General features: G+C 38.1%; 1 protein-coding gene across 1 annotated transcript in view; it reads left to right on the top strand.

Moving 5' to 3' along the window:
* Positions 1–221: 221 nt before the first annotated feature.
* LOC124544901 (armadillo repeat-containing protein 2) overlaps positions 222–17,172 on the top strand; it is a 171,999-nt gene continuing 155,048 nt past the window's right edge. The window contains exon 1 of the mRNA XM_047123633.1: positions 222–355. The gene's annotated coding sequence lies outside the window, so the exon portion shown is untranslated. The remainder of the gene's footprint in view (positions 356–17,172) is intronic.

Genomic DNA, 17,172 nt, shown 5'->3' with positions numbered 1-17,172 from the left:
TAAACACTATTTCAAGGCGTTATTTTCCTGTGTAAATACCAGCAAGTGCAATTAAAACACCGTGAGGAACACAGCTTATTTTAGGAATATTGATTACACTCCCCTCCTCCTCCTCCTCCTCCTCCTCCTTCCCAACTGTGATAGTGGGGGTACAGAAATCAATAGCTAGTGGAAGCGTCGTGCGACGCAGCGATATGCAATGTGTTCATGGAATAGCTCTAGCAGCGACCACGGCCCTGAGCTGGGCGCTATGTTATTCAGTCCTGTGTCTGAGGAAGCAAGTTTTCTGGTGTAGAAGTCATGTGAACTGAATTGTGTAAGACCCAGCCTTATAAAGCAACGGATATCTTCCATTGTAAGTAGGTTTTGGCCTAGTAATATAAGTTCTTCTATCAGGCCTGTGTAGAATACATTTTTCTCTGCTGTAGACTCGCGCGACCTACGCTAAAACCTTTCAGGTGTTTACATTGTCGTTAGGCTCGTCGGCATTCTTCAGTACAATAGTTCCAAGTCTGTGCTTCCCGATAGCGTGGCAAGCACGTGATAGGAACGCAGCACGAATTTCACTGTACTTTTTCTTAGTTCAGTGGTGGAACGCTGGAGGACTACTTTATAGTAGCACGACTGGATCGAAAATTTTGGTGAAGATTTTACCGCAAATGAGATACTCTGGGCTTTAAAGCATTTCATTTTGCTAGATAACAGTTGACAGTGCTAGCAGCTACGTACATTTTATTTGTGTCAGTTGTTCAGTCAGCTTATTATCCAGTTTCTGGTATTATTTTGTAGATGTCTTTGAAGAACTGTTTAAACAGTGTTAACACTTTGTCTCTTAGCCTGCCTGAGAGTTAAAATTTTTTTTTAATCAAAATACCGTACCTTTCGGCACTAGACACTTTGGGTCACGCTCCTTTTTGCATTGCCATACGCTTCTAATGAATCGTTTTGTAACGGTTTTTCATTATGACGCTTGTCAGTTACGCTGTACGCAAGTAACTGTTAAGTTGGCATAACAATCACAAATTGAGATCACATTTACGAGTGCCGTATCCTTCGACAAAAAGAGGACGCGTTAATTTAATTAAACTTACCGATACCAATAATGTGAGATATAAGCTCCACCGACAAAATTTCAGAGATTATTTAACTATATTGGTAGAGCGTTAATGAAAAGTATCGGAGTATAACCATCCAGAATATTTCTCGTCCTCAAAATCCAGTAGAATGTGAAATCATGCTTGATATCATCTTAAGTGATCTGGCGTCATTAGTTTCGTCGTCATCAAAATTATGCTTAGAAAAAGAATCAAAATTAAAACGGACTGGGATTTCGTTACACAGTTTCGTGAAAGTCGGAGAGGTAACAAAACGTGTTTTGAACAAAGTTGAGAATTAGAATTGAATAATTAGAAGATGATAACGCATCTGAAATTCATGCTACGCTTGAGTGATGTAATATTCTGCAAAACGCAATAGGCCTAAATTTGTGGCAGGACTGTGGTAATCGTTTTCTCGTGATAAACAAAACTGACAGTTACACATGTAGCTGTACCATGTTGTTGTTGTTGTTGTGGTCTTCAGTCCTGAGACTGGTTTGATGCAGCTCCCCACGCTAATCTATCCTGTGCAAGCTTCTTCATCTCCCAGAACCTACTGCAGCCTACATCCTTCTGAATCTGCTTAGTGTATTCATCTCTTGGTCTCCCTCTACGATTTTTACCCTCCACGCTGCCCTCCAATACTAAATTGGTGATCCCTTGATGCCTCAGGACATGTCCTACCAACCGATCCCTTCTTCTAGTCAAGTTGTGCCACAAACTTCTCTTCTCCCCAGTCCTATTCAATACCTCCTCATTAGTTACGCGATCTACCCACCTAAACTTCAGCATTCTTCTGTAACACCACATTTCGAAAGCTTCTATTCTCTTCTTGTCCAAACTATTTATTGTCCATGTTTCACTTCCATACATGGCTACACTCCATACAAATACTTTCAAAAACGACTTCCTGACACTTAAATCTATACTCGATGTTAACAAATTTCTCTTCTTCAGAAACGCTTTCCTTGCCATTGCCAGTCTACATTTTATATCCTCTCTACTTCGACCATCATCAGTTATTTTGCTCCCCAAATAGCAAAACTCCTTTACTACTTTAAGTGTCTCATTTCCTAATCTAATTCCCTCAGCATCACCCGACTTAATTCAACTACATTCCATTATCCTTGTTTTGCTTTTGTTGATGTTCATCTTATATCCTCCTTTCAAGACACTGTCCATTCCATTCAACTGCTCTTCCAAGTCCTTTGCTGTCTCTGACAGAATTACAATGTCATCGGCGAACCTCAAAGTTTTTATTTCTTCTCCATGGATTTTAATACCTACTCCGAATTTTTCTTTTGTTTCCTTCACTGCTTACTCAATATACAGATTGAATAACATCGGGGAGAGGCTACAACCCTGTCTCACTCCCTTCCCAACCACTGCTTCCCTTTCATGCCCCTCGGCTCTTATAACTGCCACCTGGTTTCAGTACAAATTGTAAATAGCCTTTCGCTCCCTGTATTTTACCCCTGCCACCTTTAGAATTTGAAAGAGAGTATTCCAGTCAACATTGTCAAAAGCTTTCTCTAAGTCTACAAATGCTAGAAATGTAGGTTTGCCTTTCCTTACTCTATCTTCTAAGATAAGTCATAAGGTCAGTATTGCCTCACGTGTTCCAACATTTCTACGGAATCCAAACTGATCTTCCCCGAGGTCGGCTTCTACCAGTTTTTCCATTCGTCTGTAAAGAATTCGTGTTAGTATTTTGCAGCCAGGACTTATTAAACTGATAGTTTGGTAATTTTCACATCTGTCAATACCTGCTTTCTTTGGGATTGGAATTATTATATTCTTCTTGAAGTCTGAGGGTATTTCACCTGTCTCATACATCTTGCTCACCAGATGGTAGAGTTTTGTCAGGACTGGCTCTCCCAAGGCCGTCAGTAGTTCTAATGGAATGTTGTCTACTCCCGGGGCCTTTTTTCGACTCTGGTCTTTCAGTGCTCTGTCAAACTCTTCACGCAGTATCATATCTCCCCTTTCATCTTCATCTACATCCTCTTCCATTTCCATAATATTGTCCTCAAGTATATCGCCCTTGTATAGACCCTCTATATACTCCTTCCATCTTTCTGCTTTCCCCTCTTTGCTTAGAACTGGGTTTCCATCTGAGCTCTTGATATTCATACAAGTGGCTCTCTTTTCTCCAGAGGTCTCTTTAATTTTCCTGTAGGCTGTATCTCTCTTACCCCTAGTGAGATAAGCCTCTACATCCTTACATTTGTCCTCTAGCCATGCCTGCTTAGCCATTTTGCACTTCCTGTCGATCTCATTTTTGAGATGTTTGTATTCCTTTTTGCCTGCTTCATTTACTGCATTTTTATATTTTCTCCTTTCATCAAATTCAATATTTCTTCTGTTACCCAAGGATTTCTAATAGCCCTCATCTTTTTACGTACTTGATCCTCTGCTGCCTTCACTACTTCATCCCTCAGAGCTACCCATTCGTCTTCTACTGTATTTCTTACCCCCATTCCTGTCAATTGTTCCCTTATGCTCTCCCTGAAACTGTACAACCTCTGGTTTAGTCAGTTTATCCAGGTCCCATCTCCTTAAATTCCCACCTTTTTGCGATTTCTTCAGTTTTAATCTACAGTTCATAACCAATAGATTGTGGTCGGAGCCCACATCTGCCCCTGGAAATGTCCTACAATTTAAAACCTGGTTCCTAAGTCTCTGTCTTACCATTATATAATCTATCTGATACCTTTTAGTATCTCCAGGATTCTTCCATATGTACAACCTTCTTTTATGATTCTTGAACCAAGTGTTAGCTATGATTAAGTTATGCTCTGCGCAAAATTCTAACAGACGGCTTCCTCTTTCATTTCTTAGCCCCAATCCATATTCACCTACTATGTTTCCGTCTCTTCCTTTTCGTACTGTCAAATTCCAGTCACCCATGACTATTAAATTTTCATCTCCCTTCACTACCCGAATAATTTCTTTTATCTCATGATACATTTGTTCAATTTCTTCATCTGCAGAGCTAGTTGGCATATAAACTTGTACTACTGTAGTAGGCATGGGCTTCGTGTCTATCTTGGCCACTATAATACGTTCACTATGCTGTTTGTAGTAGCTTACCCACACTCCTATTTTTTTATTCATTATTAAACCTACTCCTGCATTACCCCTATTTGATTTTGTATTTATAACCCTGTATTCACCTGACCAGAAGTCTTGTTCCTCCTGCCCCCGAACTTCACTAATTCCCACTATATCTAACTTTAACCTATCCATTTCCCTTTTTAAATTTTCTAACCTACCTGCCCGATTAAGGGATCTGACATTCCACGCTCTGATCCGTAGAATGCCAGTTTTCTTTCTCCTGATAATGACGTCCTCTTGAGTAGACCCTGCCTGCAGATCCGAATGGGGGACTATTTTACCTCCGGAATATTTTACCCAAGAGGGCGCCATCATCATTTAACCATACAGTAAAGCTGCATGCCCTCTGGAAAAATTACGGCTGCAGTTTCCCCTTGCTTTCAGCCGTTTGCAGTACCACAACAGCAAGGCCGTTTTGGTTAATGTTACAAGGCCAGATCAGTCAATCATCCAGACTGTTGCCCCTGCAACTACTGAAAAGGCTGCTGCCCCTCTTCAGGAACCACACGTTTGTCTGGCATCTCAGTAGATACCCCTCCGTTGTGGTTGCACCTACGGTACAGCTATCTATATTGTTGAGGCACGCAAGCCTCCCCACCAATGGCAAGGTCCATGGTTCATGGGGGGAGGAGCTGTACCATAGCCTCTTTAATTTCCTGCATTCCGTCACAGTCTGCGCCTATTAGGACTTCACCCTTTTTCCTCCCTCCCGATAGACTTTGTGAGTTACTGGTATTCTGTTACCATCTGTACATACCGTAATGACTGAACGATTCTCTTTGTTTACTTCCTACCCACTACACCAAAGTTGAATCTATTTCTATTATTTTAGTGATGTTTTCATTCTTTACTATGTCCATTATTGAGGTTTATGCAACACCTTATGCATTTCCATTGTGCATAGCCTTTCTTTCACTTTGTTGGTTAGCAACCACGCTTTTGCACCAAGCGACACAATTCTGTTCACAAAACGCTTGCACAGTCACTTCTTTTTTTTTAACTTTTAGATACCATAATTCCATGATACTGGATGCAGCCACTTAATTATGGCTTTTGCGTTTCAAATTTTATTTCGTAATGTGACGCTTGTATGAAGTAGGCTTATATGTTCACTTGAAGTATGACTTGTAAACTAATATACAAGTCATACTTCGTGTGAACATATAGGCCTACTGTGTTTTTTTTTTTTTCCCCTCTGCCACACTTTACTCATCATAGCCTATCACTTATTTTCTACACATATTACTTACATCTTCTTCATCTTCAGCTCCAATTGGTTGGTTGTGCACAAACAGTAGACTGTATATACTCCTGTAGCTTACTCTTATGATCCATATTTTGACGTTTCCTCCTCCAGGTTTTAAAGACTTCATCAATACATGTTTTGAACAACACAAGAGAGATGCAAAATCCTTGACGTACAATCTCTTGTTAAGAGTAAACTCTTCTGTCATACAGTTATCTATTTTGACTCTACTTCTATTGCCCTTTCTATAATGTTTCACTGCATTATTTTAAACTGAAGATACTTTTTTGTCACACTGAGTACCATCAGTCTGTCATTGGAGCACTGTCATAAACCATCTTCAGATCAATAAATATAATGTGCATTCCCCGTCTGCTGTTATTTTTTCTGCTAGTTGTTGTCAGAATGATGTTCCTCCTCTAAACCCACTTTGCTCTTTCAGATCTTCCTGCTATTCTATCTGTTTTACAATTTGTCCATTGCAAAGCCAGAACATCTTTACTGTTGAAACAGCATTAGCCATCTAAATGAAATACAAAAATTCTTGCAGATGTATGCATTCAGAGAATTTTAGAGCTTCAAGAGAAGACCATCAGATGCAAAAGAAAACAAACACCATGGGAATCCTGAAAGAACAAATTCAAAGAATTTAAAACGTTAACTGCACCAAGTTTCTATATACAGGGTTATTACAAATGATTGAAGCGATTTCACAGCTCTACAATAACTTTATTATTTGAGATATTTTCACAATGCTTTGCACACACATACAAAAACTCAAAAAGTTTTTTTAGGCATTCACAAATGTTCGATATGTGCCCCTTTAGTTATTCGGCAGACATCAAGCAGATAATCAAGTTCATCCCACACTCAGCGCAGCATGTCCCCATCAGTGAGTTCGAAAGCATCGTTGATGCGAGCTCGCAGTTGTGGCACGTTTCTTGGTAGAGGAGGTTTAAACACTGAATCTTTCACATAACCCCACAGAAATAAATCACATGGGGTTAAGTCGGGAGAGCGTGGAGGCCATGACATGAATTGCTGATCATGATCTCCACCACGACCGATCCATCAGTTTTCCAATCTCCTGTTTAAGAAATGCCGAACATCATGATGGAAGTGCGGTGGAGCACCATCCTGTTGAAAGATGAAGTCGGCGCTGTCGGTCTCCAGTGGTGGCATGAACCAATTTTCCGGCATGTCCAGATACACGTGTCCTGTAACGTTTTTTTATGCAGAAGAAAAAAGGGGCCGTAAACTTTAAACCGTGAGATTGCACAAAACACATTAACTTTTGGTGAATTGCGAATTTGCTGCACGAATGCGTGAGGATTCTCTACCACCCAGATTCGCACATTGTGTCTGTTCACTTCACCATTAAGAAAAAATGTTGCTTCATCACTGAAAACAAGTTTCGCACTGAACGCATCCTCTTCCATGAGCTGTTGCAACCGCGCCGAAAATTCAAAGCGTTTGACTTTGTCATCGGGTGTCAGGGCTTGTAGCAATTGTAAATGATAAGGCTTCTGCTTTAGCCTTTTCCGTAAGATTTTACAAACCATCGGCTGTGGTACGCTTAGCTCCCTGCTTGCTTTATTCGTCGACTTCCGCGGGCTACGCGTGAAACTTGCCCGCACGCGTTCAACCGTTTCTTCGCTCACTGCAGGCCGCCCCTTTGATTTCCCCTTACAGGGGCATCCAGAAGCTTTAAACTGCGCATACCATCGCCGAATGGAGTTAGCAGTTGGTGGATCTTTGTTGAACTTCGTCCTGAAGTGTCGTTGCACTGTTATGACTGACTGATGTGAGTGCATTTCAAGCACGACATACACTTTCTCGGCTCCTGTTCCCATTTTGTCTCACTGCGCTCTCGAGCACTCTGGCGGCAGAAACCTGAAGTGTGGCTTCAGCTGAACAAAACTTTATGAGTTTTTCTACGTATCTGTAGTGTGTCACGACCATATGTCAATGAATGGAGCTACAGTGAATTTATGAAATCGCTTCGATCATTTGTAATAGCCATGGATATGAGACAATATTTCCTTTAATGGTAAATTGTACAGCACCTCTAAACAGAGGTTTTCATGACCACAACAAAAGAACTAGAGAAAATTATCATATATCAAGCAAAATGTTGAAAATGACAGATAGGAACACCACAAATGCAAGAATTTTATTCATAGTAGACTGTCATTTAGTGTAAATGAACTGAGCACCTACAAAAGAAAACTGATGGATTATCTCATCTCTGGATGTTGGTATAAGGCGAAACGGTACTTGCAGGCAAATCCATAGGACAAATGTAAAGTTGGAAGTGAAGTAAAACACTTCCTTTTCCTTTGGAAACAAATTTACTGAAAGATGGAAAGGAAAACAAACTGCAGTGCTTAAAATACAGAAGAGAACTTACAGACTAAGTGTATTTTGGGCAGATATGATTCCATGAGTTTTCATTGTGTATAAATGTTTAAATTTTCTGCAGTATTGATAAACATACATGATCTAAAAAGTTGTTCCTTTTGTTGGTCACTAAGCGCTGTAGTTTCCCTCACTTTAGAATCTACCTCACATTCAAAACCCTAATCCTCAGTCTCATCAAAATTTATATTGTCATCAAACACCTGGTGAGTATGTGTGCATTGAACCGGAGACCTAGAAATGAGCTTCGTCCAACCGGAGCCCTCAGTGGTTCACAACCCTACAACAGGCCACAGCAGTCCACCCACTCCACCACCACCACACACCACACACCGAACCTAGGGTTATTGTGTGGTTCGGCCCCCAGTGGAAACCCCCCTCCCCCCCACCCCCCCCTCCCCACCTCCCCTTGGAACATCTCATGCCAGATGAGTGTAAACCCAAATGATTGCGTGGCAGAGTAATTATGGTGTGAGCATACGTGGAGACAGTGACTGCACAGCAATCACTGACATAGTGTAACTGAGGCGAAATAGGGGGAACCAACCCGCATTCGATGAGGCAGATGCAAAACTGCCTTAAAAATCATCCACAGGCTGGCCGGCACACTGGACCTCGACACTAATCCACCGTACAGATTCATGCCAGCGACCGGCATGCCTTCCCGCTCGGGAAGCAGAGCGTTAGATTGCACGGCTAGCTGGATGGGCTAAGCACTTGGTACTCACCTTGGTTCACAATGTTTTTCAGATAGTTACAACTTTTCCTACAGTTTAGAAAAACAGAAATTAGTTTTCACATTAGTATTATTTTTAGGTTCTTTAGCATTCCATCCAAAACAAGCCTCAACTTTCACTATCCAATCCATGTCGAGAATTATATTTTTTTCCAGACCAGGGATCACTAAGCATTCATATTCAAAGGTTCTGTCTTCTGTACTAAAAGTTAAAAGTACCTGTACCAATTTGTATTGCTTACCGGTTGCTCCTCTTATCTTTACACCTACAATGGTCATTTCCACAAAATTCTTACTCTACTTGATCTTGTCCCTAAATTGTTGAGATATATCACAAATCGGGCTACCTGTAGCAGTCAAACAGTTACCTTCCCACTGATCTATCTTAGTTTTAATGTAAGGACACCCAAAATCTGAATCATCTCTGTTGCCATAAACTTCATGCTAAAGATCACTTTCAGTTTCATCAAATGCTACATCCATACTGTCTTCACAGGGTTTTATCAACTTTACTGGTAATATAGCATTACTGTGGTTACTTGGGTTGTCAGGTAAAGATTGAACACAATGAATAGATTCCATGGCACAACTAACATCACTTGTTACAGAAGGAACACAAAACACATTACTGTCAAAATTACACTTCCTGCTTAGATCTTCTATGACTTTATTCCACCAATTTGGATACAAATTCTGACTAACCATAGTTAACTTATTTCAGAAAGTGCATTTATATATGTTAACATTAATCTGGTCCCAAACAACATCCAAAAAGTTTTCTCCTTTATTCTCTAGGTTCACAGACAACTCACCTTTAGTTTTTTGATCATTACTCTGCATGACATAAATGAAAAACTGTTTTGACTGCTATGGTATTCCATGACTCTCACTTACAACATTACATACAATGCTTACCTTACCTCTATTGTCAATTTTATTCACAAATAACTCTGAAACTCCATTATTCTTAAACTCTACAAATACCTCATACTAATCGTCATCATATTCCTCCAAAATTACTTAATCAACAACATCACTAATGATACAAGTCTCATCTCCATCAAAGTCACTTACTTCACTTACATTCATTTGCAATAAGCCACCAGTCTGAGACTTACCAACCTCAGATAGTTCACATCAAAAATATCACATAGTCCAAATCCAATACAGTCATCACATGATTTACAAACATCAATAACACTGTTTTCCGACAAGGAGAAGAAATTATTAGTATATAGTATATCAAAATTCTTACTACTCTCACATTCTGGCTTGTGATTAGCTTCTACATCACCATAATTGAACATTGCATCCCAAAACCTTTGATGAGAACATAACTGAGAAATCTGATATTCCTTCTGTCCAATTTCAGATACGTGTAGCATATCATTAGCACTGTTATTATTGTCTAATTGCAAATGGAACTTCAGGGTTGTAATCCTCCCCTCCCACACATCACCATTAAAGTCACAATCCCTGCACAAATCTTGAAAGCTTCAAGAGGAGTCAGATTACAAAAGAAGAAGTTTTTACTTATCTTCATTGTCTCATTGTTGTTGTCGATAGCTCAAAGTCTTGTCAAGGAGTACTTTCTTACAGGTGAAAATTTTGATTTCTTAGATTCGTGATGTCAAAATAACTGTTGAAGAGTTGCCTGTTGCTATGAATATCTTTTTATTTGATCCCATTCTTCAAAAATCACACCGACTTAACAATGTCCTATATCCATAAAAACCAATGATTACAGTGTTGTTGACAAGTTTAGCAAAATACGTGCATTTTGATCAGAGGTATGACCACCACTCCTTATATTCTACGGTACTCACATTAGTCCAAAGAGTTTACAAAATGAATGATGAATCATCACTAAAATATATCATTATTTCATAGATTAATCCAGAAATGAATTTAATAATTAGCATTAGATTGTGCAATTAATAATATGAATTTTAAGTATGCCAGAAATTTCATAAATTCAATTATTCTTAAAAGAAGAGTAATTTTAACTGTTAGTACATATCAATTATAACAATTCAGTTTCTTTTTTATACATTTTAGCCAGAAATATAATACATTGTATACAAAATCATATGAATTCTTTTAGTGAAACAGTTGAGATTATTTTAATCTATGCAATGACCAATAGAATACATGGTATCTCTATAGAAAAAAAAAGGAATGTAATGTTAGAGGAGGATGATTCATTACAATATCACCTCTCACAAAATATGGAAACAAGGTGTTTACAATATTTTGTGAGAGATTGGTTTTCCAAACGGTGTACAAAATGATGCCCAGTATAGCAAATAGATGTATAGAAGTATCTGATACATAACATATTACAGAGAACAACATTATGCCACTAAACTATACAAATAATTACAGAAACAATGTACATTACTAGAATTTATAATCTTTAAGTTAAGATCTATACAGCCAACCTTCTAAATGTTCAAAAGAGAAGAGAAAAAATTTCAGAGCCTAAGCGTACAGTAAGTGAGATGACTCAAAAAACTCACAACAATGGGTACAGACCAGAAGAATATACTCGATCATGAGTAGGAATCAAGCAGCCATATAAACCATGGTATTCACGGATATGTTGACTCATGAAAGGACAAAATAACAGAAAAAATATTAGGGCCTAAGCTTGCGATGTAGGGATCGATCCATGAATCCAAACCACAATCAAGTACAAACCAGCAAAAAAGTTTCGACACAACAAACTGAATGATGTTCATAATCATATCAATAAGTTCAATTATATGCAACAAGTAACTGTGAGAAGCATCCAGCTTCAATCAGTGGTCTACGTTCTCCTTGGAGACACACACACACACACACACACACACACACACACACAAAGTCGCGATAGGGGTACCTAAAACAGAGCTAAGCATGAGTCTTTCCACGACTCATGATCCAATCAGATACAATACTGCAAGACTCAGGATAAATTTTTAGACATAGTCTTAATTAGCTTTGAATGAAAGCACAATCCAGTAGCTTGAGAACTAAAATCAAAGCATGAAAACAAACATGTATACATCTTGTTATATTGTCCGTACTAGTAAATGTTTTCCACACTAACCTATGTACACAAAGACCTAGAAAATTCTTTTGCAATTGATAAGATAAAAAATACATACTGATTTCAAGTTACATAACGATTGGAGAGTCAATCCCCCAATAAAAACAACATGCATGTATGCTGAATAACACTGTCTTTATCAATCTTGGTTAACAATTCACAAATATCAGACACAACACACATTCCAGTGGACAGGTGCCTGAGTACGTTACCCAGCACCCACGCTCGCTTGCAAAATGACTGGTCCAGCAGGGTACAGCCGTACAGCAGTGTGAGGAGTGGATCTACCCACATCTGTCAGCTTCCTCCTTAGAGTCATCATAACACACTAGAGCGGATAGGTAACATTTTGTGTACTAAATATGTTGTTCAGTATCTCATTCACATCAAATGAGATACCTATGTTCTCCATCTTCATTTTACAGAGTCAGTTATATGGGATTTATGTCAGTTGAGATTAAAAAGTGTTCACATAAGAAATATTAATAGTCAGAGTTAAATGCAAGAAAAGAATGGACTAATAAGTTAATACACAGAGATATTCTAGGATACTATTCCTAATTTTTGCAGAGCAAATATGATTATTGTCCCATTTCAAAATTGCAAAAGGAGCTACTCGTTTAGATTAATGGCATATATGTATTAAATTCTAAAGCACAAATCTACAAGGGTCACTCCAAAAGAAATGCACACTATTTTTTTTTAAATCCATCTTTTATTCTACATATTTGAAAGTTTTACAGCGTGCAGATACATCCTTTAGGAACAATATTCACATAATTTGCATCCCTCTCAACTGCCTTACACCATCTTGGAACAAGCGCATGTATACCCGCACGGTAAAATTCTGGACCAACCTGCTGGAGCCACTGTTTGGCAGTGGGCACAAGGGAGTCATCATCTTCAAACCTTGTTCCATGAAGAGAGTCTTTCAGTTCCCCAAAGAGGTGATAGTCACATGGAGCCAGGTCAGGATTGTAAGGTGTGTGTTTCAGTGTGGTCCATCCGAGTTTTGTGATTGATTCCATGGTTTTTTGGCTGACATGTGGCTGTGCATTGTTATGCAACAGCAAAACATCCTGCTTTTGCTGATGTGGTTGAACATGACTCAGTCACGCTTGAAGTTTCTTCAGTGGCATCACATATGCATCAGAATTTATGGTGGTTCCACTTGGCATGATGTCCACAAGCAAGAGTCCTTTGGAATCGAAAAACACCATAGCCATAACTTTTCCAGCAGATGGTATGGTTTAGAATTTTTTTTTCTTGGGTGAATTTGCATGATGCCACTCCATTGATTGCCTCTTCGTCTCTGGTGAAAAATGATGGAGCCATGTTTCATCGCCTGTCAATTCTTCCAAGGAATTCATCTCCACTATTCTCGTACTGTTGCAAAAGTTCACTGCATACCGTTTTTTTTTTTTTTTTTTTTTTTTTTTTTTTTTTTTTTTTTTTTTTTTTTTTTTTTTTTTTTTTTTTTTTTTTTTGTTAGTCACTGTCAACATCCTGGGAACCCATCTGGCACAAACCTTTTTTAATGCTAACACTTTCAGTATTCTGCAAACACTTCCTGCACCTATCCCAATGTAGTGTGACAATTTGTTCACTGTGATGCGTCTGTCAGCAGTCACCAATTCATTAACTCTCTGCTCATTGTCTGGAGTGTGTGCAGTACAAGGCCTGCCACTGCGAGGAGAATCCTCAATATTGCCGTGCCCGCTTTCATCACGTAACCTGCTTGCCCACCGACTAACTGTACTGCGATTGACAGCAGCATCTCCATATACCTTTTTCAACCTCTTGTGGATGTTTCCCACTGTCTTGTTTTCACAGCACAGGAATTCTATGACAGCACTTGCTTCTGACAAATGTCAAGTGTAGCAGCCATCTTGAAGACATGCTGTGACAGTGCCACTCACGGGAACAGGTTGAACTAAGTTTGAAAACAAGCAGGAAGGATGTATCTACACACTGTAAAACTTTCACACATGCAGAATGAAAACTGTATTTTTACAAAAATAGTGTGCATTTCTTTTGGAGTGACCCTTGTATTACAGAACACAACTATATAGAGTATCATTGATATTACTCAGTCAATAGATAGGGCTAAACTTTAAAAATCACATCAACTCACATACTAAATTCCAGACAGCAAAATACAGTTATACAGTCTTATGAATCTACAGATAGATTTAAACACAGTCAATGGATAAGATAAAACTGCAAAAACTACATCATCTTACATACTACATTCATGCCAATGGAAAAAAGAACAAACAAACAAAAATTACATACTTATGGATCATGTCTATCAATGCTTTAGATTTCTCTTTGGCTTTCACCAACACAAGATTTCCTACTTCCAACTTAGAAAATCTACCTTTATCATCACATTTCTGCTTTCTCCTATCCCCCTGTTGTTTCATCATCTCCCGCAGTCAGTAGATAAAATAGAACTTGAAAACTGCATGATCTTATGTACTACATTCATGGAAAACAAAACACAATTATATAATCTTTAAAATCTACAGACATAGTGAATATTTTCTTCTAGGCTAGGTGTCATTAAGCATCCATGTTCAAATACCTTGTCCTCTATTCTAAATTTTAACAATACTTGGCATCTTACGTACTTGCTTTGCTTACCAGTTTTTACATTACTGTCAAAGCTGCATTTCCTACTTAGAACCGCTTTCACTTCATTCCATGAATTTGGATACAAATTTTGAGTAACCACAGCTAACTTACTCCAGAATGCAAATTTATCTGTGTTACCATTAATATGCTCCCAAACAAATTTCAAAAAATTTTCACCATTATTCTCTAAGCTAGATAACCCACCTCTACTGTTGGGATCATTACTCTGCATGACATTAATGGAAAAGTGCTTTGACTGAACTGGTATTCTATGACTTCCACTTACATAATAAAAAACATCACTTACCTTGCTTGTATTCACAAATAACTCTGAAACTTCATTATTCTTAAATTCCACAAAAGCCTGATACTCATCATCACCATCATCATATTCTTACAAAACTACTTCATCAATAACATCATTAACAACACAATTCTCATCACCGTCAAAGTCACACACCTCACCAACATTCATTTGAAATAAGCTATCAGTCTCAGACTTACCAACTTCAGTCATTTCACAGCTCTCATTCACATCTACATAAAAAATACCACCTAATTCAGATCCAATACAGTCATCACTTGTTTTACATATATCAATAACACCATTTTCTGACCAAGAGAAGAAATCATTAGTACATACTACATCAAAATTCCAGAATGAGATTTTCACTCTGCAGCGGAGTGTGCGCTGATATGAAACTTCCTGGCAGATTAAAACTGTGTGCCCGACCGAGACTCGAACTCGAGACCTTTGCCTTTCGCGGGCAAGTGCTCTACCAAGTACATCAAAATTCTCATTACTCTGACATTCTAGTTTGTGATTAGTATCTACATTAATATCATTAAAAATTGTCTTCCAAAAGTTTTGAACAAAACATAAATGAGAAATCTAATGTTCCTTTTGTTCAATTTCATATACCTGTGCTACGTTATTAATGCTGTTATTATTGTCTAAATGTACATGTAAATTGGGTGTCCTGTGCCTGTTGTATTTTATCGCCCCAAAATTCTGGACCTTCATTGAGGTAGACCACCATTTTCCAAATAGTTGCCTCTACGATTGTTTCTCCTATTATATTGTCCATGGATATCCCCATTATTCGTGTTCTGCTGAGGTTCAAATTTTTCTCTCTGTTACCATGCTGACCCTAATTAAAGTTACCACCATCTCTGTTTCTGTAGTTGTTACCAATTTCATCTCTATCATTAGATCATGATGGTACATGTTTTTTTCTACTACCCTATCCAGCCAGTCTACATATCATAAATATTGTTCTAGACAATTGCTAGGTCTGTGTACTAAATCCCACTGCAACCTTTCTGGTAATCTCCATTTGAGTGCCTCAATCAAATTCATTTCATCAAATGGTCTGTTAAGGTGTTCTAATTTCTTAAGTTGATTCTTACAAAACTCTTTCAGTGTACCTACTGTTCATATTCCCATAATTTGGACTATTCAGAAATTCACTTTTAATTCTCCCTTGTTCAGCATCTGACCAAAATTTATTTAAAAACCTTTTCTCTAAACATTTGTATCTTTCCCACTGACTTAAATTTAGATGAACCCACAACAGAGCTTCACCTTCAATACATCTTTTAATAAATTTAATTTTTTGGTCATCTCTCATGCCTGACACAAAACTATGTCTACAGCAGTGTAGAAAATCCACTGAATGTAAATTGTCTGAGGGGAAACTTTTGATTGGAATGTTGGACCACACAGTACCGTTGTTTGAATAAAGATTTCTGTGAATACAATTTTTCTGAACTAGTAAAATTATTTGATCTGAAACATTTACATTAGTTAGCATACTGTTTTCAACATATAATTTTTTTTGATCTAAACTACTAAAGTTTTGTTCCATTCTTTCTGCTATGGCTTTCTGCTTAACTCTAATGTCATCAACATTCGTCGCTTGTTGTTCAGATTAGGCCATGAACTCATTTTCCAAATCAATAAATTTATTTTCTACTACATGAACTTTGTTCATTCACACTTTTTAATACCTCTGACAACCCATTTTTTAGTTCCAAAACCTGGTTACTAAGTTCGTCTATTTGGTATTGTACCCTGTCCATTTTATGTTTGTTTTCAGACTGTTCTGTTTTTATTTCTGTTAACTGATCATTAACGGCACTAAATTTGCTACTGTATTGTTGTCTGTATTTATTTCTATTAACTGATCATTAACTGCACCCAATTTTGCCAAAATCAACTGCATAATATCGGTTTTCACTGTTTCTTTGGTTTCTACACTTTCACTTGGTTCAGACATATCTAGGCTGCATCCTACAGCTTTCACTTCATCACCACTACCCTAGTCTCTATTCATTTTGCTAGCAATCACATGAGTCCACCAAGAAAGACTAATTTCACAAATGGTTTGTACTTCTCTTTTCTGATGTCCTTCGTTGTAGTTGTCAACTCCCCTCTCAATTCATCTGGTCCATCATTGTTGACATCATATGAAAGTCTCGTCACTGTTGAAACAACTTTGTTGGGCAGTCCTCTGGACTTCTTTCTTCAGTTGATTGGAGTTTCCCTGTATATAAAAGCTGGAAATAAATCACTGTTTTTTCTTCTGCAACAGACAAATTTCATTATCCGTCAACAGATCCTGGACGATGCCACCACTTGTAATCTGACCCTCCCACACATCACCATCAAAGACACAACCCCTGCACAGATCTTGAAAACTTCAAGAGGAGTCAGATTACAAAAGAAGAACTTTTTACTTATCTTCATTATCATTGTTGTCGATGGCTCAAAGTCTTGTCAAGGAGTAGTTTCTTGCAGCTGAAAATTTCGATTGCTTAGGTTCGTGAT

This window comes from Schistocerca americana, chromosome 8 (assembly GCF_021461395.2).
Source record: "Schistocerca americana isolate TAMUIC-IGC-003095 chromosome 8, iqSchAmer2.1, whole genome shotgun sequence".
Taxonomy (NCBI): domain Eukaryota; kingdom Metazoa; phylum Arthropoda; class Insecta; order Orthoptera; family Acrididae; genus Schistocerca; species Schistocerca americana.
Note: the sequence above shows the minus strand (reverse complement) of the source record. Positions and strands in the feature narration are given on the sequence as shown.